Source organism: Chamaea fasciata, unplaced genomic scaffold (assembly GCF_029207755.1).
Source record: "Chamaea fasciata isolate MVZ Bird 193981 ecotype frontalis unplaced genomic scaffold, bChaFas1.0.hap1 SCAF_205, whole genome shotgun sequence".
NCBI lineage: Eukaryota > Metazoa > Chordata > Aves > Passeriformes > Sylviidae > Chamaea > Chamaea fasciata.
The window spans coordinates 44,440-68,641 of record NW_027094290.1 but is presented as its reverse complement, the minus strand read 5'-3'; the positions used below and the strand labels follow the sequence as shown (position 1 = coordinate 68,641).

At 50.1% G+C, this 24,202-nt stretch overlaps 2 long non-coding RNA genes across 3 annotated transcripts; both read left to right on the top strand.

The window, feature by feature from the left end:
* The first annotated feature begins 1,333 nt into the window (after nt 1–1,333).
* Nucleotides 1,334–2,392, top strand: LOC136304851 (uncharacterized). The gene is made up of 4 exons (XR_010724854.1): nt 1,334–1,377; nt 1,468–1,607; nt 1,716–1,794; nt 1,872–2,392. It is a non-coding gene; the product is annotated as an uncharacterized lncRNA (long non-coding RNA).
* Nucleotides 2,393–3,409: 1,017 nt separating this feature from the next.
* On the top strand, nt 3,410–5,875 carry LOC136304850 (uncharacterized). 2 transcript variants are annotated; one of them, XR_010724853.1, is made up of 4 exons: nt 3,410–3,474; nt 3,568–4,657; nt 5,272–5,494; nt 5,656–5,875. It is a non-coding gene; the product is annotated as an uncharacterized lncRNA (long non-coding RNA). The 2 variants fall into 2 exon arrangements; XR_010724852.1 differs by having other exon boundaries at nt 3,411–3,490.
* The last annotated feature ends 18,327 nt before the right edge of the window (nt 5,876–24,202 follow it).

The following is a 24,202-nucleotide window of genomic DNA, read 5'->3' as shown; positions in this document are numbered from 1 at the left end:
GTGGGCTCAGTGCCAGTAATGCCTCTAAGGCTTTGGCGCTGCGAGCGTCGGCCTCCGAGCTCAGCTGAAGCACACACGGGGCCCGAGGACCCGGTCCTGCTTAAGAGACGGTGAGTAGCAGAGCTGCTGGTTTTTGGCTGATGTGCAGCTAAGATTATGTTTTGATATTTGGTTTTCTTGATTGTAGCTGACTAGGAAACAACAGCCCCGTTACAGCAGGAATTTCCCTGAGGGAGAGGCGGCCTTCTTTGGCACCCAGTGTGGATTCACCTTCCCAGATGTCTGAGAGATAAGTGGAGGGCTCGGAACTAGGGAGGGGATGAAAGCAGGGTGCCAGGGCAGGGGTCACCGGGAGGGATTTTTTGAGTTAGGTTTGGAGCTGGGGATGTCCCAGATGTGACCCCTTAGGCTACATGAAGGGAAAGTCTCATTCTGAATCACAGGGCTGAGGTGTGCAGGGCAGAGCAGTCCCAGGGTGTGTTGTGTCTCTTGTGCACTCTGTCTTTTGGGTGTCTTGTCTTTTCCTTTAGTCCTTTCAGGGGTCTGTCAAAACCTCTGGCATCAGACTTAGCATTTCTGATCTCTGTGCTCCTCAGCCAGGTGCCTTTGTCTCAGCTGCTTGGACACTCATCAGAATCCATCTCTTCACAAGCATCCAGTCCGATGCCTTTTCAGGTCTTGTTCTGAGCTGTATTGACAGCCGTGCACCGCCCTGATCCATTCCGGCGGGTTAGGTCTTGTGAGAATGCAAAGACAGGTAGAGGATTCTGACCGTAGGATTCTCGGGCATCCATCTCTGCGTTTCTTGGGATAAGTCATCCCGATGGCATCTTGTTCCTGCAGGGTTCTCTGAGCCTGGCCAGCTCACCATCCATCTTACCTAGGTCATCTCATTCTGAGTTCTCTGGACCCTCAGGGTCATTCTTCTTGCCCAGAGTTTTCTGTCCCTGTTGTGTCCCCTCGTTTTTCCTGTGCTGTGTCATGGGTGTTGGTGTGTGTTTGGCTGGGAGCTGCTCTGCCTTGCTGCTCAGTCTGGGTGTAGAAGTAATAGGATGAGTCCCGGGGACTTGCATTTTGTGATGTGGGGATGTGGGGTGTAGTTAGACTGTCGAGGGTATTCCTAGATTTCCACAAGATGTGTGGAGCTGTCAAGGTATCCTGCAGCACTCTGACTTTTGTCCGAACTTTCTTTCAGATGCAGAGAGATGAAATCTGTGGCAGAGCCCCCCATCCTGGGTGAGGGGCTCCCCTGAGAAGGTCAGTCCCTGTTTGTGTTTGCAGGGGAGGTGTAAATGATGGCTGTGTTACAGCTCTGTTCTTTGTCTTTATTTTTAGGTGGTAAAGCCGGATCTCAGCAGTCAAGCTGACGTGGGCGAGGTGAGCAGTGATGGGTGGACAGAAGCAGTTGCTGTTGTTCAAGCCTCACTTGCTGGTGCAACTCTAAGCCTCCGTTATTGTGTGTTTTAGGGAGTCCACTCGCAGGAGGCCGAGCTCCCCTCTCACCAACCGGACGACAGACCCGGGTCACCTCACCCGTGAGCCCTCCGGGAGCATTCCAGGAGTCTGTGATGGAGCCTTGATCTTCTCCTTGTGAAGGCCCCATCCAGGTAGGCTTGGATAACGGGCGAGGAGTTGAGGTGAGTCAGGGAGGAGAAGGAGGGATGGTCCCCTCAAGTTCCAGCGCTGCCACGTCACCTTGTCTGCTCTTTACCCAGGCAGACCCTGCGACGCCGGCGTTGGCCTCTGAGCGCAGCTGAAGCACGGGGCCGAGGACACAGGCAAGCTTAGGAGACAGTGAGTAGCAGAATTGCTGGTTTCTGGCTGATGTGCTGCTAAGATTATGCTTTGATGTTTGGTTTTCTTTATTGTAGCTGTGTAGGAGACAACAGCCCAGCAGCAGCAGGAATTTTCCTGAGGGAGAGGCGGCCTTCTTTGGCACCCAGCGTGGATTCACCTCCCTAGACGTCCGAGAGATAAGTGGAGGGCTCGGAGCCAGGGAGGGCTTGAAAGCGGGGTGTGGGATCAGGGGCCACTGGGAGGGATTTTTTGAGTCATTTTTGGTGACAGGGATGTCCAAGATGTGACCCCTTAGGCTACATCAAGGGAAGGTCTCATTCTGGATCACAGTGCCGAGGTGTGCAGGGCAGAGCAGTCCTGGTGTGTGTTGTGTCACTTGTCTGTTGTGCTCTCTGTCCTTTGGGTGTCTTGTGTGTGCTGTCTTTTTACTTAGCCCTTTGAGGGGCCTATCAAAACCCCTGGCATCAGTCTTAGCATTTCTGATCTCTGTGCTCCTCAGCCAGGTGCCTTTGTCTCAGCTGCTCGGACACTCATCAGAATCCATCTCTCTTCACAAGCATCCAGTCCGATGCCTTTTCAGGTCTTGTTCTGAGCTGTATTGACAGCCGTGCACCGCCCTGATCCATTCCGGCAGGTTAGGTCTTGTGAGAATGCAAAGACAGGTAGAGGATTCTGACCGTAGGATTCTCGGGCATCCATCTCTGTGTCTCTTGGGATAAGTCATCCCGATGGCATCTTGTTCCTGCAGGGTTCTCTGAGCCTGGCCAGCTCACCTTCCATCTTACCTAGGTCATCTCATTCCGAGTTCTCTGGACCCTCAGGGTCATTCTTCTTGCCCAGAGTTTTCTGTCCCTGTTGTGTCCCCTCGTTTGTCCTGTGCTGTGTCACGGGTGTTGGTGTGTGTTTGGCCCGGAGCTGCTCTGCCTTGCTGCTCAGTCTGGATGTAGGGGTACGAGGGTAATAGTGCCGGGAGCTTGAAATTTGTGATGTGGGGTGTAGTTAGACTGTAGAGGGTATTCCTAGATTTCCACAAGATGTGTGGAGCTGTCAAGGTATCCTGCAGTACTCTGACTTTTGTCCGAACTTTCTTTCAGATGCAGAGAGATGAAATCTGTGGCAGAGCCCCCCATCCTGGGTGAGGGGCTCCCCTGAGAAGGTCAGTCCCTGTTTGTGTTTGCAGGGGAGGTGTAAATGGTGGCCATGTTACAGCTCTGTTCTTTGTCTTTATTTTTAGGTGGTAAAGCCGGATCTCAGCAGTCAAGCTGACGTGGGCGAGGTGAGCAGTGATGGGTGGACAGAAGCAGTTGCTATTGTTCAAGCCTCACTCGCTGGTGCAACTCTAAGCCTCCGTTATTGTGTGTTTTAGGGAGTCCACTCGCAGGAGGCCGAGCTCCCCTCTCACCAACCGGACGACAGACCCGGGTCACCTCACCCGTGAGCCCTCCGGGAGCATTCCAGGAGTCTGTGATGGAGCCTTGATCTTCTCCTTGTGAAGGCCCCATCCAGGTAGGCTTGGATAACGGGCGAGGAGTTGAGGTGAGTCAGGGAGGAGGAGGAGGGATGGTCCCCTCAAGTTCCAGCGCTGCCACGTCACCTTGTCTGCTCTTTACCCAGGCAGACCCTGCGACGCCGGCGTTGGCCTCTGAGCGCAGCTGAAGCACGGGGCCGAGGACACAGGCAAGCTTAGGAGACAGTGAGTAGCAGAATTGTCGGGTTTTGGGTGATGGGCTGCTAAGATCACGCATTCGTGTTTGGTTTTCTTTGTTGTAGCTGACTAAGAGACAACAGCCCAGCGACAGCAGGAGTTTCCCTGAGGGAGAGGCAGCCTTCTTTGGACCTGGCAGGGATTTGCCTCCCTGGATGCCTGAGAGATAAGTGGAGGGTGATGGCTCACAGAGGGGATGAAAGCAGGATGCCAGGGCAGGGGTCACCGGGAGGGATTTTTTGAGTCAGATTTGGAATTAGGGGCACCAAGATGTGACCCCTTAGGCTACATTAAGGGAAAGTGTCATTTTTCATCTCAGTGCTGAGGTGTGCAGGGCAGAGCAGTCCTGGTGTTTGTTGTGTTACTTGTCTCTTGTGCACTCTGTGTCTGTTTGGTGTCTTGTCTTTTCCTTTAGTCTTTTCAGGGGCCTATCAAAACCCCTGGCATCAGTCTTAGCATTTCTGATCTCTGTGCTCCTCAGCCAGGTGCCTTTGTCTCAGCTGCTCGGACACTCATCAGAATCCATCTCTCTTCACAAGCATCCAGTCCGATGCCTTTTCAGGTCTTGTTCTGAGCTGTATTGACAGCCGTGCACCGCCCTGATCCATTCCGGCGGGTTAGGTCTTGTGAGAATGCAAAGGCAGGTAGAGGATTCTGACTGTAGGATTCTCGGGCATCCATCTCTGCATTTCTTGGGATAAGTCATCCTGATGGCATCTTGTTCCTGCAGGGTTCTCTGAGCCTGGCCAGCTCACCTTCCATCTTACCTAGGTCATCTCATTCCGAGTTCTCTGGACCCTCAGGGTCATTCTTCTTGCCCAGAGTTTTCTGTCCCTGTTGTGTCCCCTCGTTTGTCCTGTGCTGTGTCACGGGTGTTGGTGTGTGTTTGGCCCGGAGCTGCTCTGCCTTGCTGCTTAGTCTGGGTGTAGGGGTACGAGGGTAATAGTGCCGGGGGCTTGAAATTTGTGATGTGGGGTGTAGTTAGACTATAGAGGGTATTCCTAGATTGGCACAAGATGTCTGGAGCTGTCAAGGTATCCTGCAGCACTCTGACTTTTGTCCCAACTTTCTTTCAGATGCAGAGGGATGAAATCCGTGGCAGAGCCCCCCATCCTGGGTGAGGGGCTCCCCTGAGAAGATCGATCGCTATTCAAGGTGAGAGTCACAGATTTCACATTTATTGGCACTCCAGTGCAGGCCACCTGCATTTACAGCTTCAAACAAGTGAGTCCCTTGGTAAACCCCCTGGGCAGCAGCTGGAGCCTGCTCCAGGCTGGGCTGAGGGAGCAAACACTTGTGGTTGACACAGCTCCACACTGAGGGTACTTGGGAAAACACCTGCCTTGTCCTGGATTTTTTTTTTTTTTTGAGCTTTTTACACGGTTTTAATCATCACCTTGGTAAAAATAAATGGTAAGGACTGAAAACATGAGAGGCTGGCAGGTTATGTTCGTGAATGAGAACTTTTTTTTTAAATAACTGTGCGGCCTATATCTTAATTTTGAGACTCTCTTTTTTGGCTGACTTTACTGTAAAAAATCTAATTTTAATTTAGCTGCCTCAATAATGTTTTTATTGTACAAATATGTTCTAGCGGCAGGAGCTTAAAGTAGTAACACCAACATGCCACCTCTGGAATAAATCCCTGCGTCTCCTCAGACCTACTGGTTTGCAGTAGAGTTTGTACACCTTTCGCTGCAGCTGTGGTTCTTAATAACTGGAAGTCCATGGATTGCTGGGCGATTCCCATAAGTTCTCCTATTTTGTAGGAGCTGCACGGTGAGGTCAGCATTCTGAGGGAGGCCCTGGCACAGCTGCCAAGGGCAAGGAACGTGGAGCATCCCGGGGCTTCTCCCACCCGAGTTTCTCCCGGAGCGTGCTGCGTGTCATGCCGGATGTTTAACCCGGGTTTGGGGTGTTCTCCTGCAGTCCCAGCTCTAACTGCTGCCCCCGAGCCCCGGCCTTGCTCTGTCCCAGCACTGAACCTGGCAGGTGGGTGTGCTTTTCCAGCCCTTGAATCCCACGGGCAATCCCAGATTCCCGGAGCTCCCCGAGGCACAGCCTGGCCTCCCTCGCTGGGAGCTGCATTTCAGTCTGCCTGGACCAAGGCCATCCTGTTTGAGACTTTATTCCTGTTGCTTTTCCTCTTGCAGGTAGTTGGCGAAAAGGAGAGAGCCAGTAGGAAGTGAAGCCACTGGAAGGCCTTATCCCAGTCCAAGGTTCCCACTTTTCTTTCTGACTCCTGGATAATTGCCTGGCCATAACTGGACAGAGACTGTCAGTTTGATTTCCTTCCTTTTCCAATAAATCATTGCTTTCAGCTGGAGTGCATTCCTGGTGTCATCCCCCTCCTCGTCCGTGGATGTGTAAATAAAATTCCTGACTTTTGCAGAGTCAAATTTTGTTATTGCAGGAAGTGTGGTGCTTTTGTTCCACTGAAACTTCCCAACTCTGCTGAGAGTTTCCGATGTCAAATACAAGTAAGATTCGAGTTTCTTTGCATTGTTACTCCCACAAAACACAGATCATTCTTGGATAGGAGTAGCTGGACCTGTTGAATTTCCACTTCCCTTTAAAATTAGAGCAGAGGAAGCAGATTTTAATTTGTTGTTCCATGAACTTCCACCAACTTGATGACTGTTCCAAAAGTTTGCAGTGTTAGAAATGCCTAAGCTTGTTTTCCAGGCAAGCTGGGATTTAGATGTTATTTCTTCCTTTTATTTGATGTTTTTTCTCTCTCTGATTCTAGTAAGAGAATATATTTTTTTTTCCAGTTTTCCATCCTAATTGGAGTTTTTGTACATTGTAGGGCACATTTCCAAGGAAATTTACCAAATTCATGTTGGTAAAGCAGGAGCTATTCAGCACCATGCTGCCACTTTTTTCCTTTCAACCCCTTAACAGGTCTCATTCTACCCATACACAGTATTACCAGCAATAACTTGGTGTCGAGTTGTATTTCAGAGGTAGCAATAAAACAAAGTTGACATTTTATTTTGTGCCTCTCTGAACCTCTTTGTTTATTAACAAAGAACTCCAAAACAAAGCAAACAGAAAAACAAAAACCAAAACAAAAGCCCCTACAAACACTGCCCCCCAAGAAAAAACAATGACAGAGAAAACATACCAACATTATTAAATAAAAATTAAATCTTTACCCCTTAGAAAACGAGGCTAATTTAATTTTAATTCATTGTGGTTCTGATGTGTTAGGTAAATGAATTCATATAGTTTAAAAAATAAACAAGTCAACACAAATTAAATAAATACAAAAATAGAAAAATATAAGTAACAAAAATAGAAATATAAAATACAGTTTTAAGGGGTGAGAAAATCTCTAGAAAAGCTAAAGCTTTTACAGTATCCCCTAAATAGGTGGTACTCTCTTAACTGCTGCAGAGCGTTGAAACAAGCCTAGAGAAGCTTCAGTGTGCACCAAAAGCAGCTGCTGCTATAGGAAACCGGTGTTGTTTTAAGACCTCCCCCTCCCAAGTTCCTTGCACTTTGTGTTCACAGAGAAGTCACACGAGTCCTGATATATTTTTCCTTTCTTCAAGGACGATGACAACAAGAAAAGTCAACTCTTTAATTTTTGCTTATCCCTAGCAAGCAAAGCCCGGTGCCCCAGTGTGTCGGTGCAAACAGTGAAATGTCTGCAGCAAGTTCCCTCTGCCCCGCCCTCACCCTCGGGCTGGCAGCAGCTGCAGGCGTGAGCTGTTAGGATAACGAGGGGACAGAGCAGCCGCAGGCGTGAGCTGTAAAGGATAATGAGGGGCAGGTGGCTCCTGCCCGAGCTGCTTACGCGGTGAGCCTCAGCTCAGTCTAGCGTGGAGCTGCCGGAGGGAGCAGCTTCTGCGAGGCTCTCTGGAGTGTCTTACGGGATGATGGCGAGCTCGTCTTACAGAGTTTGGGGGAACCCTCGGATATGGAGTATTGCTTCAGGAGATGCCGAGGGACAAACCTTTGTGCCGGGCAGCAGGAGCAGGTGAGCCGGTGTGGATTTGTAGGGGGGACTTTTCTCCTTTTCCCTTTCAATTTTGTCTTCCCAATCCTTCCCTGGCATCCCTAGAAAAAAAAAAAGGGGGTTTTGAGGACAAAAGAGTTTAAATTGAGGAAAGAAACTCCTTTTATTGTCTGTGTTCAAACTGGGGGAATCCCCCTTCACCTGGGATTTTAATAAATAGTGGTACTTCTATGCGGTGCTTTTATTACTTTATTACTTATATGGTGCTTTTATTCAATATTGCATTCTTTGGTGGTACATAGTGTTTTGTTTTATTTTTTGGTATTATTTATTGCCTGTAATTTGGTTTTTGAGCGAAGGTAACTGTATGGATGGGTTTGTTTGTATTTGAGGTAGAATTAATTTAAGTAACTTTTTTTTTTTTTTTTTTTAAATAGGCTTCTGATACGTGCAATTGGGGTTTTGTTTTTGTTTATTGTATGTAGGGATTCAGATTACCTAGGGCCAGCCTGGCCGGTGCAGGTTTTGTTAGATGCAATTTTAATATTTTTAAAAGTTTTTTTCTGTTTAGTTGCTTTAAGGTGGTTTTCAATAATTTTTTGTGTAGTTTTATTTTGTTTGTAGATGGTGTATGCTAAGGGATACGGTCTATTTATTTGGTGGTAGGTTTCTTAGTTTACATGTCGATCAGATTGTTTTTGAACTGAGTTTTATTGTTGAAATATTTTTTTTTGGTGAGATATTGTATTTTTAAAGGAAATGTTTTCTAAGGTTTACAATGGTGGAAGTGGCTGTAGGGTGAGGTATAGGGGAGGTTATTTATTTAGCGGTGGCTTTTATCATGGTGAGTATGTAGTGTTTGTTTTGGTGGGTTGAGGTAGTGGAATGTAGGTAATTTTTTGTGTTTCCTAATATTTGTAATTGGATTATTGTTTATTATAGTATAGGGGTTAATTTATTTGGCTTGTTTGATTGCAGTATATGTTTTATACTTATGGATCATTTGAAAGGTATTGTTTATAGTTACATTGATTTTTTTGGTTTTGTGTGTATTTATAAGTGGTATTTTTGTTTTGATGGTTTGAGGTTTATGGGTTTCTTGAGTTAGGAATGATTTGTTTTGGTGTTTTTAATTGAAATTTATTTGTGACTTCTTTGTTGTGTAGTTTGATTTGTTTGTTGCTGTCGGGGTTTAGGGTAAATTTGAGAGGAAACCTTTGAATGGGGTTCTTCTGGAAAGTAAACCTAAACAGTCTCTTTCTTTTAAACTGCTTTTGCAAAGAATTTCTTTGGAGAAAAGTGGGAAAACCTATTTGTTTAACAAACAAAGTGGTCGCAAGCATAAAGAATGAATAATATGAAATAATAAAACTTTTTGTTATTTTGAAGCGAGATGGTAACTTCAGAAAGTCTTTGCTGTGGGCTGTAGCTGAGCTCTTTTGGTCTCTTATCAGCTGTTCTGGTGTTGATAAAATGCTCAGGTGCAGGCCCCGTGGGCTGCAGGTGCCAGCTCTCGGCGCTGCTCTGGGTTTTTCAGTCTGCAGCAGGTTTAAACAGTCCTAAGAAAAAGGAAAACAAATAGCGAGGGAACTTCTCTGCCCTAACTAGCTGAAACTAAGAGCAAAGCACATCTTTGTGCTGCAGTCTGTCTGTGCTTGAGCTGAATATATGAGAGAGGGTATTCAGAGGAGTGAAAGTCATTTTCTTAAAACAAACTGCACCCATTTTCTTTCCTTGCTTAGCTCTCAAAATCAGTCTTAAAGGTCCAGAACAAGCGACTGGGGATACAAGCGGCATAAACTCACCCTAGGGCATTCTATGTCTTATCCCCATATCATAAACTTACCAAAACAAATTGAATTCTAACTCTAGGAACACATACATTCCACACACTTATGTCTTTATAGAAGCAACATACAGCTGTATACAGACAATGGTAGCGATAGTTAATAAACAGTGATGCTTACAGATGGTTCTTACTTAACAGTTAGATTTTCTGGACGTTCACATCCGTGTTGTTTCATTTTTCTGTGCTGTTCACTATGTGCAACTCGGTTGCAGTCATTTTGCAGTCTAAGGGGAGTCAAGGTTGCAGCTACTGACAGCTTGGACCTGGGAGTAAAGTGCAGCAGTGTTCAGAATTGAAAGTGGCAGAAGCCCACTCCCGGGCACAGAGCTCTGTGCAGGAACGGTGGGTCTCTTCTGTGGGAAGCTAAACTCACCCCTCCAAATTCCTGATGTCAGTTTGCAGGTGTTTGGCAGTCTAAGGGCAGCCAGGGTTTCAGCTTCTGGCAGCTTGGTTATGGGAGTAATGTGCACTGTTCAGAATTGTAAGTGGCAGAAGCTCACTCCGGGGCACAGACCTCTGTGCAGGAACGGGGACCCCTTTTCTGGGGAAACTAAACACACCTCCCTGGATCCGATTGTCAGTTTTAAGGAGCCATTTGGCAGTCTAAGGGGAGCCAGGCTTCCAGCTACTGACAGCGTGGATCTGGGAGTAATGTGCACTGTTCAGAATTCTAAGTGGCAGAAGCCCACTCCGGGGCACACAGCTCTGTGCAGGAACAGTGGGTCTTTTCTCTGGGAAGCTAAACTCACCCCAGTAGGTTCCTGATGTCAGTTTGCAGGTGGCATTTGGCACTCCAAGGACAGTTAGGGTTCCAGCTTCTGACAGCTTGGTTCTGGCAGTAATGTGCACTGTTTAGAAATCTAAATGGCAGAAGCCCACTCCCGAACACGGAGCTCTGTGCAGGAACGGTGACTGTCTTTCGTGGGAACCTAAACTCCCCCCATCAGGCTCCTGATGTCAGTTTATAGGACAGATTTGGCACCCCAAGGACAATAAGGGTTTCAGCTCCTAGGAGCTTGGATATGGAAGAAGTGCAACAGTGTTCAGGATTCTAAGTGGCAGAAGCCCACTCCGGGGCACAAAGCTCTGTGCAGGAACAGTGGGTCTCTTCTGTGGGAAGCTAAACTCACCCCCCGAAGTTCCTAATGTCAGGTTGTAGGAGACATTTGGCACTCCAAGGACAGTTAGTGTTTCAGCTTCTGGCAGCTTGGATCTGGCAGATATCCTGTGCTGGACTTATTTTTATCAGTTAGCAGCACACTCCCCGGCACAGAGCTATGTGCAGGAACGGTGGCTGTCTTTCGTGGGAACCTAAACTCCCCCCATCAGGCTCCTGATGTCAGTTTATAGGATAGATTTGGCACTCGCAGGACAGTAAGGGTTCCAGCTTCTGGGAGCTTGGATCTGGCAGATATCCTGTGCTGAATTTTTTTTTAGCAGGCAGTAGCCCTCTCTGGGTCAGAGGGCTCTAAGCAGGAAGCGTCGCCCCTTTTCTGTGGGATCTGGACTCACCGCATCAGGTTCTTAATGTCAGGTTGTAGGAGACATTTGGCACTCCAAGGACAGTTAGGTTTCCAGCTTCTGACAGCTTGGTTCTGGGAGTAATGTGCACTGTTCAGAATTCTAAGTGGCAGAAGCCCACTCCGAGGCAGAGAGCTCTGTGCAGGAACTGTGGGTCTTTTCTGTGGGAAACTAAACTCACCCCAGCAGGTTCCTGATGTCAGGCTGTAGGAGACATTTGGCACTCCAAGGACAGTAAGGGTTCCAGCTTCTGGATGCTTGGATCTGGCAGAAGTCCTGTGCTGAACTTATTTTTATCAGTTAGCAGCCCACTCCGTGGCCGAGAGTTCTGTGCAGGAACGGTGGGTCTTTTTTGTGGAAAGCTAAACTCACCCCTCCAAGTTCCTGATGTCATTTTGCAGGGGGTGTTTGGCAGTCTAAGGGGAGCTAGGGTTTCAGCTTCATGGCACCTTGGTTGTGGGAGTAAGTACACTGTTCAGAATTCTAAGTGGCAGAAGCCCACTCCGGGGCACAGAGCTCTGTGCAGGAACGGTGGCTCTCTTCTGTGGGAAGCTAAACTCACCCCCCGAAGGTCCTAATGTCAGGTCGTAGGAGACATTTGGCACTCGCAGGACAGTTAGGGTTCCAGCTTCTGACAGCTTGGTTCTGGGAGTAATGTGCACTGTTCAGAATTCTAAGTGGCAGAAGCCCACTCCGAGGCAGAGAGCTCTGTGCAGGAACTGTGGGTCTTTTCTGTGGGAAACTAAACTCACCCCAGCAGGTTCCTGATGTCAGGCTGTAGGAGACATTTGGTACTCCAAGGACAGTAAGGGTTCCAGCTTCTGGATGCTTGGATCTGGCAGAAGTCCTGTGCTGAACTTATTTTTATCAGTTAGCAGCCCACTCCGTGGCCGAGAGTTCTGTGCAGGAACGGTGGGTCCTTTCTGTGGAAAGCTAAACTCACCCCTCCAAGTTCCTGATGTCAGTTTGCAGGGGGTGTTTGGCAGTCGAAGGGCAGCTAGGGTTTCAGCTTCATGGCAGCTTGGTTGTGGGAGTAAGTACACTGTTCAGAATTCTAAGTGGCAGAAGCCCACTCCGGGGCACAGAGCTCTGTGCAGGAACAGTGGCTCTCTTCTGTGGGAAGCTAAACTCACCCCCCGAAGGTCCTAATGTGAGGTCGTAGGAGACATTTGGCACTCACAGGACAGTTAGGGTTCCAGCTTCTGACAGCTTGGTTCTGGGAGTAATGTGCACTCTTCAGAATTCTAAGTGGCAGAAGCCCACTCCGAGGCAGAGAGCTCTGTGCAGGAACTGTGGGTCTTTTCTGTGGGAAACTAAACTCACCCCAGCAGGTTCCTGATGTCAGGCTGTAGGAGACATTTGGCACTCCAAGGACAGTAAGGGTTCCAGCTTCTGGATGCTTGGATCTGGCAGAAGTCCTGTGCTGAACTTATTTTTATCAGTTAGCAGCCCACTCCGTGGCCGAGAGTTCTGTGCAGGAACGGTGGGTCTTTTTTGTGGAAAGCTAAACTCACCCCTCCAAGTTCCTGATGTCATTTTGCAGGGGGTGTTTGGCAGTCTAAGGGGAGCTAGGGTTTCAGCTTCATGGCACCTTGGTTGTGGGAGTAAGTACACTGTTCAGAATTCTAAGTGGCAGAAGCCCACTCCGGGGCACAGAGCTCTGTGCAGGAACGGTGGCTCTCTTCTGTGGGAAGCTAAACTCACCCCCCGAAGGTCCTAATGTCAGGTTGTAGGAGACATTGGGCACTCCAAGGACAGTTAGGGTTCCAGCTTCATGGCAGCTTGGCTATGGGAGAAGTGCACCAGTGTTCAGAATTCTAAGTGGCAGAAGCCCACTCCCGGGCACAGAGCTCTGTGCAGGAACTGTGGGTCTTTTCTGTGGGAAACTAAACTCACCCCAGCAGGTTCCTGATGTCAGGCTGTAGGAGACATTTGGCACTCGCAGGACAGTTAGGGTTCCAGCTTCTGGATGCTTGGATCTGGCGAAAGTCCTGTGCTGAACTTATTTTTATCAGTTAGCAGCCCACTCCGTGGCCGAGAGTTCTGTGCAGGAACGGTGGGTCTTTTCTGTGGAAAGCTAAACTCACACCTCCAAGTTCCTGATGTCATTTTGCAGGGGGTGTTTGGCAGTCTAAGGGCAGCTAGGGTTTCAGCTTCATGGCAGCTTGGTTGTGGGAGTAAGTACACTGTTCAGAATTCTAAGTGGCAGAAGCCCACTCCCGGGCACAGAGCTCTGTGCAGGAACAGTGGCTCTCTTCTGTGGGAAGCTAAACTCACCCCCCGAAGTTCCTAATGTCAGGTTGTAGGAGACATTGGGCACTCCAAGGACAGTTAGGGTTCCAGCTTCTGACAGCTTAGTTCTGGGAGTAATGTGCACTCTTCAGAATTCTAAGTGGCAGAAGCCCACTCTGGGGCCCAGAGCTCTGTGCAGGAACTGTGGGTCTCTTCTGTGGGAAGCTAAACTCACCCGCCGAAGTTCCTAATGTAAGGTCGTAGGAGACATTTGGCACTCGCAAGACAGTTAGGGTTCCAGCTTCTGGGTGCTTGGATATGGGAGAAGTGCAGCAGTGTTCAGAATTCTAAGTGGCAGAAGCCCACTCCGGGGCACAGAGCTCTGTGCAGGAACGGTGGCTGTCTTTCTTGGGAACCTAAACTCCCCCCATCAGGCTCCTGATGTCAGTTTATAGGATAGATTTGGCACTCGCAGGATAGTAAGGGTTCCAGTTTCTGTGAGCTTGGATCTGACAGATATCCTGTGCTGAATTTTTTTTCAGCAGGCAGTAGCCCTCTCTGGGTTAGAGGGCTCTGTGCAGGAAGCGTCGCCCCTTTTCTGTGGGATCTGGACTCACCGCATCAGGTTCCTAATGTCAGGTTGTAGGAGACATTTGACACTCCAAGGACAGTTAGGGTTCCAGCTTCTGGGAGCTTGGATATGGGAGAAGTGCAGCAGTGTTCAGAATTCTAAGTGGCAGAAGCCCATTCCCGGGCACAGAGCTCTGTGCAGGAACAGTGGCTCTCTTCTGTGGGAAGCTAAACTCACCCCCTGAAGTTCCTGATGTCAGGCTGTAGGAGACATTTGGCACTCGCAGGACAGTTAGGGTTCCAGCTTCTGACAGCTTGGTTCTGGGAGTAATGTGCACTGTTCAGAATTCTAAGTGGCAGGAGCCCACTCCGGGGCATAGAGCTCTGTGCAGGAACGGTGGGTCTCTTCTGTGGGAAGCTAAACTCACCCCCCGAAGTTCCTATTGTCAGGTTGTAGGAGACATTTGGCACTCGCAGGACAGTTAGGGTTCCAGCTTCTGGGAGCTTGGCTATGGGAGAAGTGCAGCAGTGTTCAGAATTCTAAGTGGCAGAAGCCCACTCCGGGGCACAGAGCTCTGTGCAGGAACGGTGGGTCTTTTCTGTGGGAAACTAAACTCACCCCAGCAGGTTCCTGATGTCAGGCTGTAGGAGACATTTGGCACTCCAAGGACAGTAAGGGTTCCAGCTTCTGGATGCTTGGATCTGGCAGAAGTCCTGTGCTGAACTTATTTTTATCAGTTAGCAGCCCACTCCGTGGCAGAGAGCTCTGTGCAGGAACGGTGGGTCTTTTCTGTGGAAAGCTAAACTCACCCCTCCAAGTTCCTGATGTCAGTTTGCAGGGGGTGTTTGGCAGTCTAAGGGCAGCTAGGGTTTCAGCTTCATGGCAGCTTGGTTGTGGGAGTAAGTACACTGTTCAGAATTCTAAGTGGCAGAAGCCCACTCCCGGGCACAGAGCTCTGTGCAGGAACAGTGGCTCTCTTCTGTGGGAAGCTAAACTCACCCCCCGAAGTTCCTAATGTCAGGTTGTAGGAGACATTTGGCACTCGCAGGACAGTTAGGGTTCCAGCTTCTGGGAGCTTGGCTATGGGAGAAGTGCAGCAGTGTTCAGAATTCTAAGTGGCAGAAGCCCACTCCGGGGCACAGAGCTCTGTGCAGGAACGGTGGGTCTTTTCTGTGGGAAACTAAACTCACCCCAGCAGGTTCCTGATGTCAGGCTGTAGGAGACATTTGGCACTCGCAGGACAGTTAGGGTTCCTGCTTCTGCATGCTTGGATCTGGCAGAAGTCCTGTGCTGAACTTATTTTTCTCAGTTACCAGCCCACTCCATGGCTGAGAGTTCTGTGCAGGAACGGTGGGTCTTTTCTGTGGAAAGCTAAACTCACCCCTCCAAGTTCCTGATGTCAGTTTGCAGGGGATGTTTGGCAGTCTAAGGGCAGCTAGGGTTTCAGCTTCATGGCAGCTTGGTTGTGGGAGTAAGTACACTGTTCAGAATTCTAAGTGGCAGAAGCCCACTCCCGGGCACAGAGCTCTGTGCAGGAACAGTGGCTCTCTTCTGTGGGAAGCTAAACTCACCCCCCGAAGGTCCTAATGTCAGGTCGTAGGAGACATTTGGCACTCGCAGGACAGTTAGGGTTCCAGCTTCTGACAGCTTGGTTCTGGGAGTAATGTGCACTGTTCAGAATTCTAAGTGGCAGAAGCCCACTCCGAGGCAGAGAGCTCTGTGCAGGAACTGTGGGTCTTTTCTGTGGGAAACTAAACTCACCCCAGCAGGTTCCTGATGTCAGGCTGTAGGAGACATTTGGCACTCCATGGACAGTAAGGGTTCCAGCTTCTGGATGCTTGGATCTGGCAGAAGTCCTGTGCTGAACTTATTTTTATCAGTTAGCAGCCCACTCCGTGGCCGAGAGTTCTGTGCAGGAACGGTGGGTCTTTTCTGTGGAAAGCTAAACTCACCCCTCCAAGTTCCTGATGTCAGTTTGCAGGGGATGTTTGGCAGTCTAAGGGCAGCTAGGGTTTCAGCTTCATGGCAGCTTGGTTGTGGGAGTAAGTACACTGTTCAGAATTCTAAGTGGCAGAAGCCCACTCCCGGGCACAGAGCTCTGTGCAGGAACGGTGGCTCTCTTCTGTGGGAAGCTATACTCACCGACTAAGTTCCTAATGTCAGGTTGTAGGAGACATTGGGCACTCCAAGGACAGTTAGGGTTCCAGCTTCTGACAGCTTGGTTCTGGGAGTAATGTGCACTGTTCAGAATTTAATGTGGCAGAAGCCCACTCCCTGGCACAGAGCTCTGTGCAGGAACTGTGGGTCTTCTCTGTGGGAAACTAAACTCACCCCAGGAGTTTCCTGATGTCAGGCTGTACGAGACATTTGGCACTCCAAGGACAGTAAGGGTTCCAGCTTCTGGATGCTTGGATCTGGCAGAAGTCCTGTGCTGAACTTATTTTTATCAGTTAGCAGCCCACTCCGTGGCCGAGAGTTCTGTGCAGGAACGGTGGGTCTCTTCTGTGGAAAGTTAACTCACCCCTCCAAGTTCCTGATGTCAGTTTGCAGGGGGTGTTTGGCAGTCTAAGGGCAGCTAGGGTTTCAGCTCCATGGCAGCTTGGTTGTGGGAGTAAGTACACTGTTCAGAATTCTAAGTGGCAGAAGCCCACTCCCGGGCACAGAGCTCTGTGCAGGAACGGTGGCTCTCTTCTGTGGGAAGCTATACTCACCGACTAAGTTCCTAATGTCAGGTTGTAGGAGACATTGGGCACTCCAAGGACAGTTAGGGTTCCAGCTTCTGACAGCTTGGTTCTGGGAGTAATGTGCACTGTTCAGAATTCTAAGTGGCAGAAGCCCAGTCCCTGGCACAGAGCTCTGTGCAGGAACTGTGGGTCTTTTCTGTGGGAAACTAAACTCACCCCAGCAGGTTCCTGATGTCAGGCTGTAGGAGACATTTGGCACTCCAAGGACAGTAAGGGTTCCAGCTTCTGGATGCTTGGATCTGGCAGAAGTCCTGTGCTGAACTTATTTTTATCAGTTAGCAGCCCACTCCGTGGCCGAGAGTTCTGTGCAGGAACAGTGGCTCTCTTCTTTAGGAAGCTAAACTCACCCCTCCAAGTTCCTGATGTCAGTTTGCAGGGGGTGTTTGGCAGTCTAAGGGCAGCTAGGGTTTCAGCTTCATGGCAGCTTGGTTGTGGGAGTAAGTACACTGTTCAGAATTCTAAGTGGCAGAAGCCCACTCCGGGGCACAGAGCTCTGTGCGGGAACAGTGGCTCTCTTCTGTGGGAAGCTAAACTCACCCCCCGAAGTTCCTAATGTCAGGTTGTAGGAGACATTTGGCACTCGCAGGACAGTTAGGGTTCCAGCTTCTGGGAGCTTGGCTATGGGAGAAGTGCAGCAGTGTTCAGAATTCTAAGTGGCAGAAGCCCACTCCGGGGCACAGAGCTCTGTGCAGGAATTGTGGGTCTTTTCTGTGGGAAACTAAACTCACCCCAGCAGGTTCCTGATGTCAGGCTGTAGGAGACATTGGGCACTCCAAGGACAGTTAGGGTTCCAGCTTCTGACAGCTTAGTTCTGGGAGTAATGTGCACTCTTCAGAATTCTAAGTGGCAGAAGCCCACTCTGGGGCCCAGAGCTCTGTGCAGGAACTGTGGGTCTCTTCTGTGGGAAGCTAAACTCACCCCCCGAAGTTCCTAATGTAAGGTCGTAGGAGACATTTGGCACTCGCAAGACAGTTAGGGTTCCAGCTTCTGGGTGCTTGGATATGGGAGAAGTGCAGCAGTGTTCAGAATTCTAAGTGGCAGAAGCCCACTCTCGGGCACAGAGCTCGGTGCAGGAACAGTGGCTCTCTTCTGTGGAAAGCTATACTCACCGACTAAGTTCCTAATGTCAGGTTGTAGGAGACATTGGGCACTCCAAGGACAGTTAGGGTTCCAGCTTCTGACAGCTTGGTTCTGGGAGTAATGTGCACTGTTCAGAATTCTAAGTGGCAGAAGCCCACTCCCGGGCACAGAGCTCTGTGCAGGAACTGTGGGTCTCTTCTGTGGGAAGCTAAACTCACCCCCCGAAGTTCCTAATGTCAGGTCGTAGGAGACATTTGGCACTCGCAGGAAAGTTAGGGTTCCAGCTTCTGGGAGCTTGGATATGGGAGAAGTGCAGCAGTGTTCAGAATTCTAAGTGGCAGAAGCCCACTCCGGGGCACAGAGCTCTGTGCAGGAACGGTGGCTGTCTTTCTTGGGAACCTAAACTCCCCCCATCAGGCTCCTGATGTCAGTTTATAGGATAGATTTGGCACTCGCAGGATAGTAAGGGTTCCAGTTTCTGTGAGCTTGGATCTGACAGATATCCTGTGCTGAATTTTTTTTCAGCAGGCAGTAGCCCTCTCTGGGTCAGAGGGCTCTGTGCAGGAAGCGTCGCCCCTTTTCTGTGGGATCTGGACTCACCGCATCAGGTTCCTAATGTCAGGTTGTAGGAGACATTTGACACTCCAAGGACAGTTAGGGCTCCAGCTTCTGACAGCTTAGTTCTGGGAGTAATGTGCACTGTTCAGAATTCTAAGTGGCAGGAGCCCACTCCGGGGCACAGAGCTCTGTGCAGGAACGGTGGGTCTCTTCTGTGGGAAGCTAAACTCACCCCCCGAAGTTCCTAATGTCAGGTTGTAGGAGACATTTGGCACTCGCAGGACAGTTAGGGTTCCAGCTTCTGGGAGCTTGGCTATGGGAGAAGTGCAGCAGTGTTCAGAATTCTAAGTGGCAGAAGCCCACTCCGGGGCACAGAGCTCTGTGCAGGAACGGTGGGTCTTTTCTGTGGGAAACTAAACTCACCCCAGCAGGTTCCTGATGTCAGGCTGTAGGAGATATTTGGCACTCGCAGGACAGTTAGGGTTCCTGCTTCTGCATGCTTGGATCTGGCAGAAGTCCTGTGCTGAACTTATTTTTATCAGTTACCAGCCCACTCCATGGCTGAGAGTTCTGTGCAGGAACGGTGGGTCTTTTCTGTGGAAAGCTAAACTCACCCCTCCAAGTTCCTGATGTCAGTTTGCAGGGGATGTTTGGCAGTCTAAGGGCAGCTAGGGTTTCAGCTTCATGGCAGCTTGGTTGTGGGAGTAAGTACACTGTTCAGAATTCTAAGTGGCAGAAGCCCACTCCCGGGCACAGAGCTCTGTGCAGGAACAGTGGCTCTCTTCTGTGGGAAGCTAAACTCACCCCCCGAAGGTCCTAATGTCAGGTCGTAGGAGACATTTGGCACTCGCAGGACAGTTAGGGTTCCAGCTTCTGACAGCTTGGTTCTGGGAGTAATGTGCACTGTTCAGAATTCTAAGTGGCAGAAGCCCACTCCCGGGCACAGAGCTCTGTGCAGGAACTGTGGGTCTTTTCTGTGGGAAACTAAACTCACCCCAGCAGGTTCCTGATGTCAGGCTGTAGGAGACATTTGGCACTCCAAGGACAGTAAGGGTTCCAGCTTCTGGATGCTTGGATCTGGCAGAAGTCCTGTGCTGAACTTATTTTTATCAGTTAGCAGCCCACTCCGTGGCCGAGAGTTCTGTGCAGGAACAGTGGCTCTCTTCTTTAGGAAGCTAAACTCACCCCTCCAAGTTCCTGATGTCAGTTTGCAGGGGGTGTTTGGCAGTCTAAGGGCAGCTAGGGTTTCAGCTTCATGGCAGCTTGGTTGTGGGAGTAAGTACACTGTTCAGAATTCTAAGTGGCAGAAGCCCACTCCGGGGCACAGAGCTCTGTGCAGGAACAGTGGCTCTCTTCTGTGGGAAGCTAAACTCACCCCCCGAAGTTCCTAATGTCAGGTTGTAGGAGACATTTGGCACTCGCAGGACAGTTAGGGTTCCAGCTTCTGGGAGCTTGGCTATGGGAGAAGTGCAGCAGTGTTCAGAATTCTAAGTGGCAGAAGCCCACTCCGGGGCACAGAGCTCTGTGCAGGAACGGTGGGTCTTTTCTGTGGGAAACTAAACTCACCCCAGCAGGTTCCTGATGTCAGGCTGTAGGAGACATTTGGCACTCCAAGGACAGTAAGGGTTCCAGCTTCTGGATGCTTGGATCTGGCAGAAGTCCTGTGCTGAACTTATTTTTATCAGTTAGCAGCCCACTCCGTGGCAGAGAGTTCTGTGCAGGAACGGTGGGTCTTTTCTGTGGAAAGCTAAACTCACCCCTCCAAGTTCCTGATGTCAGTTTGCAGGGGGTGTTTGGCAGTCTAAGGGCAGCTAGGGTTTCAGCTTCATGGCAGCTTGGTTGTGGGAGTAAGTACACTGTTCCGAACTCTAAGTGGCAGAAGCCCACTCCCGGGCACAGAGCTCTGTGCAGGAACAGTGGCTCTCTTCTGTGGGAAGCTAAACTCACCCCCTGAAGTTCCTAATGTCAGGTTGTAGGAGACATTGGGCACTCCAAGGACAGTTAGGGTTCCAGCTTCTGACAGCTTAGTTCTGGGAGTAATGTGCACTGTTCAGAATTCTAAGTGGCAGAAGCCCACTCTGGGGCCCAGAGCTCTGTGCAGGAACTGTGGGTCTCTTCTGTGGGAAGCTAAACTCACCCCCCGAAGTTCCTAATGTAAGGTCGTAGGAGACATTTGGCACTCGCAAGACAGTTAGGGTTCCAGCTTCTGGGTGCTTGGATATGGGAGAAGTGCAGCAGTGTTCAGAATTCTAAGTGGCAGAAGCCCACTCCCGGGCACAGAGCTCGGTGCAGGAACAGTGGCTCTCTTCTGTGGGAAGCTATACTCACCGACTAAGTTCCTAATGTCAGGTTGTAGGAGACATTGGGCACTCCAAGGACAGTTAGGGTTCCAGCTTCTGACAGCTTGGTTCTGGGAGTAATGTGCACTGTTCAGAATTCTAAGTGGCAGAAGCCCACTCCCGGGCACAGAGCTCTGTGCAGGAACTGTGGGTCTCTTCTGTGGGAAGCTAAACTCACCCCCCGAAGTTCCTAATGTCAGGTCGTAGGAGACATTTGGCACTCGCAGGAAAGTTAGGGTTCCAGCTTCTGGGAGCTTGGATATGGGAGAAGTGCAGCAGTGTTCAGAATTCTAAGTGGCAGAAGCCCACTCCGGGGCACAGAGCTCTGTGCAGGAACGGTGGCTGTCTTTCTTGGGAACCTAAACTCCCCCCATCAGGCTCCTGATGTCAGTTTATAGGATAGATTTGGCACTCGCAGGATAGTAAGGGTTCCAGTTTCTGTGAGCTTGGATCTGACAGATATCCTGTGCTGAATTTTTTTTCAGCAGGCAGTAGCCCTCTCTGGGTCAGAGGGCTCTGTGCAGGAAGCGTCGCCCCTTTTCTGTGGGATCTGGACTCACCGCATCAGGTTCCTAATGTCAGGTTGTAGGAGACATTTGACACTCCAAGGACAGTTAGGGTTCCAGCTTCTGGGAGCTTGGATATGGGAGAAGTGCAGCAGTGTTCAGAATTCTAAGTGGCAGAAGCCCATTCCCGGGCACAGAGCTCTGTGCAGGAACAGTGGCTCTCTTCTGTGGGAAGCTAAACTCACCCCCTGAAGTTCCTGATGTCAGGCTGTAGGAGACATTTGGCACTCGCAGGACAGTTAGGGTTCCAGCTTCTGACAGCTTGGTTCTGGGAGTAATGTGCACTGTTCAGAATTCTAAGTGGCAGAAGCCCACTCGGAGGCAGAGAGCTCTGTGCAGGAACTGTGGGTCTTTTCTGTGGGAAACTAAACTCACCCCAGCAGGTTCCTGATGTAAGGCTGTAGGAGACATTTGGCACTCCAAGGACAGTTAGGGCTCCAGCTTCTGACAGCTTAGTTCTGGGAGTAATGTGCACTGTTCAGAATTCTAAGTTGCAGGAGCCCACTCCGGGGCACAGAGCTCTGTGCAGGAACGGTGGGTCTCTTCTGTGGGAAGCTAAACTCACCCCCCGAAGTTCCTAATGTCAGGTTGTAGGAGACATTTGGCACTCGCAGGACAGTTAGGGTTCCAGCTTCTGGGAGCTTGGCTATGGGAGAAGTGCAGCAGTGTTCAGAATTCTAAGTGGCAGAAGCCCACTCCGGGGCACAGAGCTCTGTGCAGGAACGGTGGGTCTTTTCTGTGGGAAACTAAACTCACCCCAGCAGGTTCCTGATGTCAGGCTGTAGGAGACATTTGGCACTCCAAGGACAGTAAGGGTTCCAGCTTCTGGATGCTTGGATCTGGCAGAAGTCCTGTGCTGAACTTATTTTTATCAGTTAGCAGCCCACTCCGTGGCAGAGAGTTCTGTGCAGGAACGGTGGGTCTTTTCTGTGGAAAGCTAAACTCACCCCTCCAAGTTCCTGATGTCAGTTTGCAGGGGGTGTTTGGCAGTCTAAGGGCAGCTAGGGTTTCAGCTTCATGGCAGCTTTGTTGTGGGAGTAAGTACACTGTTCAGAATTCTAAGTGGCAGAAGCCCACTCCGGGGCACAGAGCTCTGTGCAGGAACAGTGGCTCTCTTCTGTGGGAAGCTAAACTCACCCCCCGAAGGTCCTAATGTCAGGTCGTAGGAGACATTTGGCACTCGCAGGACAGTTAGGGTTCCAGCTTCTGACAGCTTGGTTCTGGGAGTAATGTGCACTGTTCAGAATTCTAAGTGGCAGAAGCCCACTCCCTGGCACAGAGCTCTGTGCAGGAACTGTGGGTCTTTTCTGTGGGAAACTAAACTCACCCCAGCAGGTTCCTGATGTCAGGCTGTAGGAGACATTTGGCACTCCAAGGACAGTAAGGGTTCCAGCTTCTGGATGCTTGGATCTGGCAGAAGTCCTGTGCTGAACTTATTTTTATCAGTTAGCAGCCCACTCCGTGGCCGAGAGTTCTGTGCAGGAACGGTCGGTCTCTTCTGTGGAAAGTTAACTCACCCCTCCAAGTTCCTGATGTCATTTTGCAGGGGGTGTTTGGCAGTCTAAGGGCAGCTAGGGTTTCAGCTTCATGGCAGCTTGGTTGTGGGAGTAAGTACACTGTTCAGAATTCTAAGTGGCAGAAGCCCACTCCCGGGCACAGAGCTCTGTGCAGGAACGGTGGCTCTCTTCTGTGGGAAGCTATACTCACCGACTAAGTTCCTAATGTCAGGTTGTAGGAGACATTGGGCACTCCAAGGACAGTTAGGGTTCCAGCTTCTGACAGCTTGGTTCTGGGAGTAATGTGCACTGTTCAGAATTCTAAGTGGCAGAAGCCCAGTCCCTGGCACAGAGCTCTGTGCAGGAACTGTGGGGCTTTTCTGTGGGAAACTAAACTCACCCCAGCAGGTTCCTGATGTCAGGCTGTAGGAGACATTTGGCACTCCAAGGACAGTAAGGGTTCCAGCTTCTGGGAGCTTGGATCTGGCAGAAGTCCTGTGCTGAACTTATTTTTATCAGTTAGCAGCCCACTCCGTGGCCGAGAGTTCTGTGCAGGAACGGTGGGTCTTTTCTGTGGAAAGCTAAACTCACCCCTCCTAGTTCCTGGTGTCAGTTTGCAGGGGGTGTTTGGCAGTCTAAGGGCAGCTAGGGTTTCAGCTTCATGGCAGCTTGGTTGTGGGAGTAAGTACACTGTTCAGAATTCTAAGTGGCAGAAGCCCACTCCGGGGCACAAAGCTCTGTGCAGGAACGGTGGCTCTCTTCTGTGGGAAGCTAAACTCACCCCAGCAGGTTCCTGATGTCAGGCTGTAGGAGACATTTGGCACTCCAAGGACAGTAAGGGTTCCAGCTTCTGGATGCTTGGATCTGGCAGAAGTCCTGTGCTGAACTTATTTTTATCAGTTACCAGCCCACTCCGTGGCCGAGAGTTCTGTGCAGGAACGGTGGGTCTTTTCTGTGGAAAGCTAAACTCACCCCTCCAAGTTCCTGATGTCAGTTTGCAGGGGGTGTTTGGCAGTCTAAGGGCAGCTAGGGTTTCAGCTTCATGGCAGCTTGGTTGTGGGAGTAAGTACACTGTTCAGAATTCTAAGTGGCAGAAGCCCACTCCCGGGCACAGAGCTCTGTGCAGGAACGGTGGCTCTCTTCTGTGGAAAGCTATACTCACCGACTAAGTTCCTAATGTCAGGTTGTAGGAGACATTGGGCACTCCAAGGACAGTTAGGGTTCCAGCTTCTGGGAGCTTGGATCTGGGAGATATCCTGTGCTGAATTTATTTTTAGCAGGCAGTCGCCCTCTCTTGGTCAGAGGGCTCTGTGCAGGAAGCGTTGCTCCTTTTCTGTGGGAATCTGGATTCACTGCATCAGGTTCCTAATGTCAGGTTGTAGGAGACATTTGGCACTCCAAGGACAGTTAGGTTTCCAGCTTCTTGGAGCTTGGCTATGGGAGAAGTGCAGCAGTGTTCAGAATTCTAAGTGGCAGAAGCCCACTCCGGGGCACAGAGCTCTGTGCAGGAACGGTGGGTCTTTTCTGTGGGAAACTAAACTCACCCCAGCAGGTTCCTGATGTCAGGCTGTAGGAGACATTTGGCACTCCAAGGACAGTAAGGGTTCCAGCTTCTTGGAGCTTGGATATGGGAGAAGTGCGGCAGTGTTCAGAATTCTAAGTGGCAGAAGCCCACTCCCGGGCACAGAGCTCTGTGCAGGAACGGTGGCTCTCTTCTGTGGGAAGCTATACTCACCGACTAAGTTCCTAATGTCAGGTTGTAGGAGACATTGGGCACTCC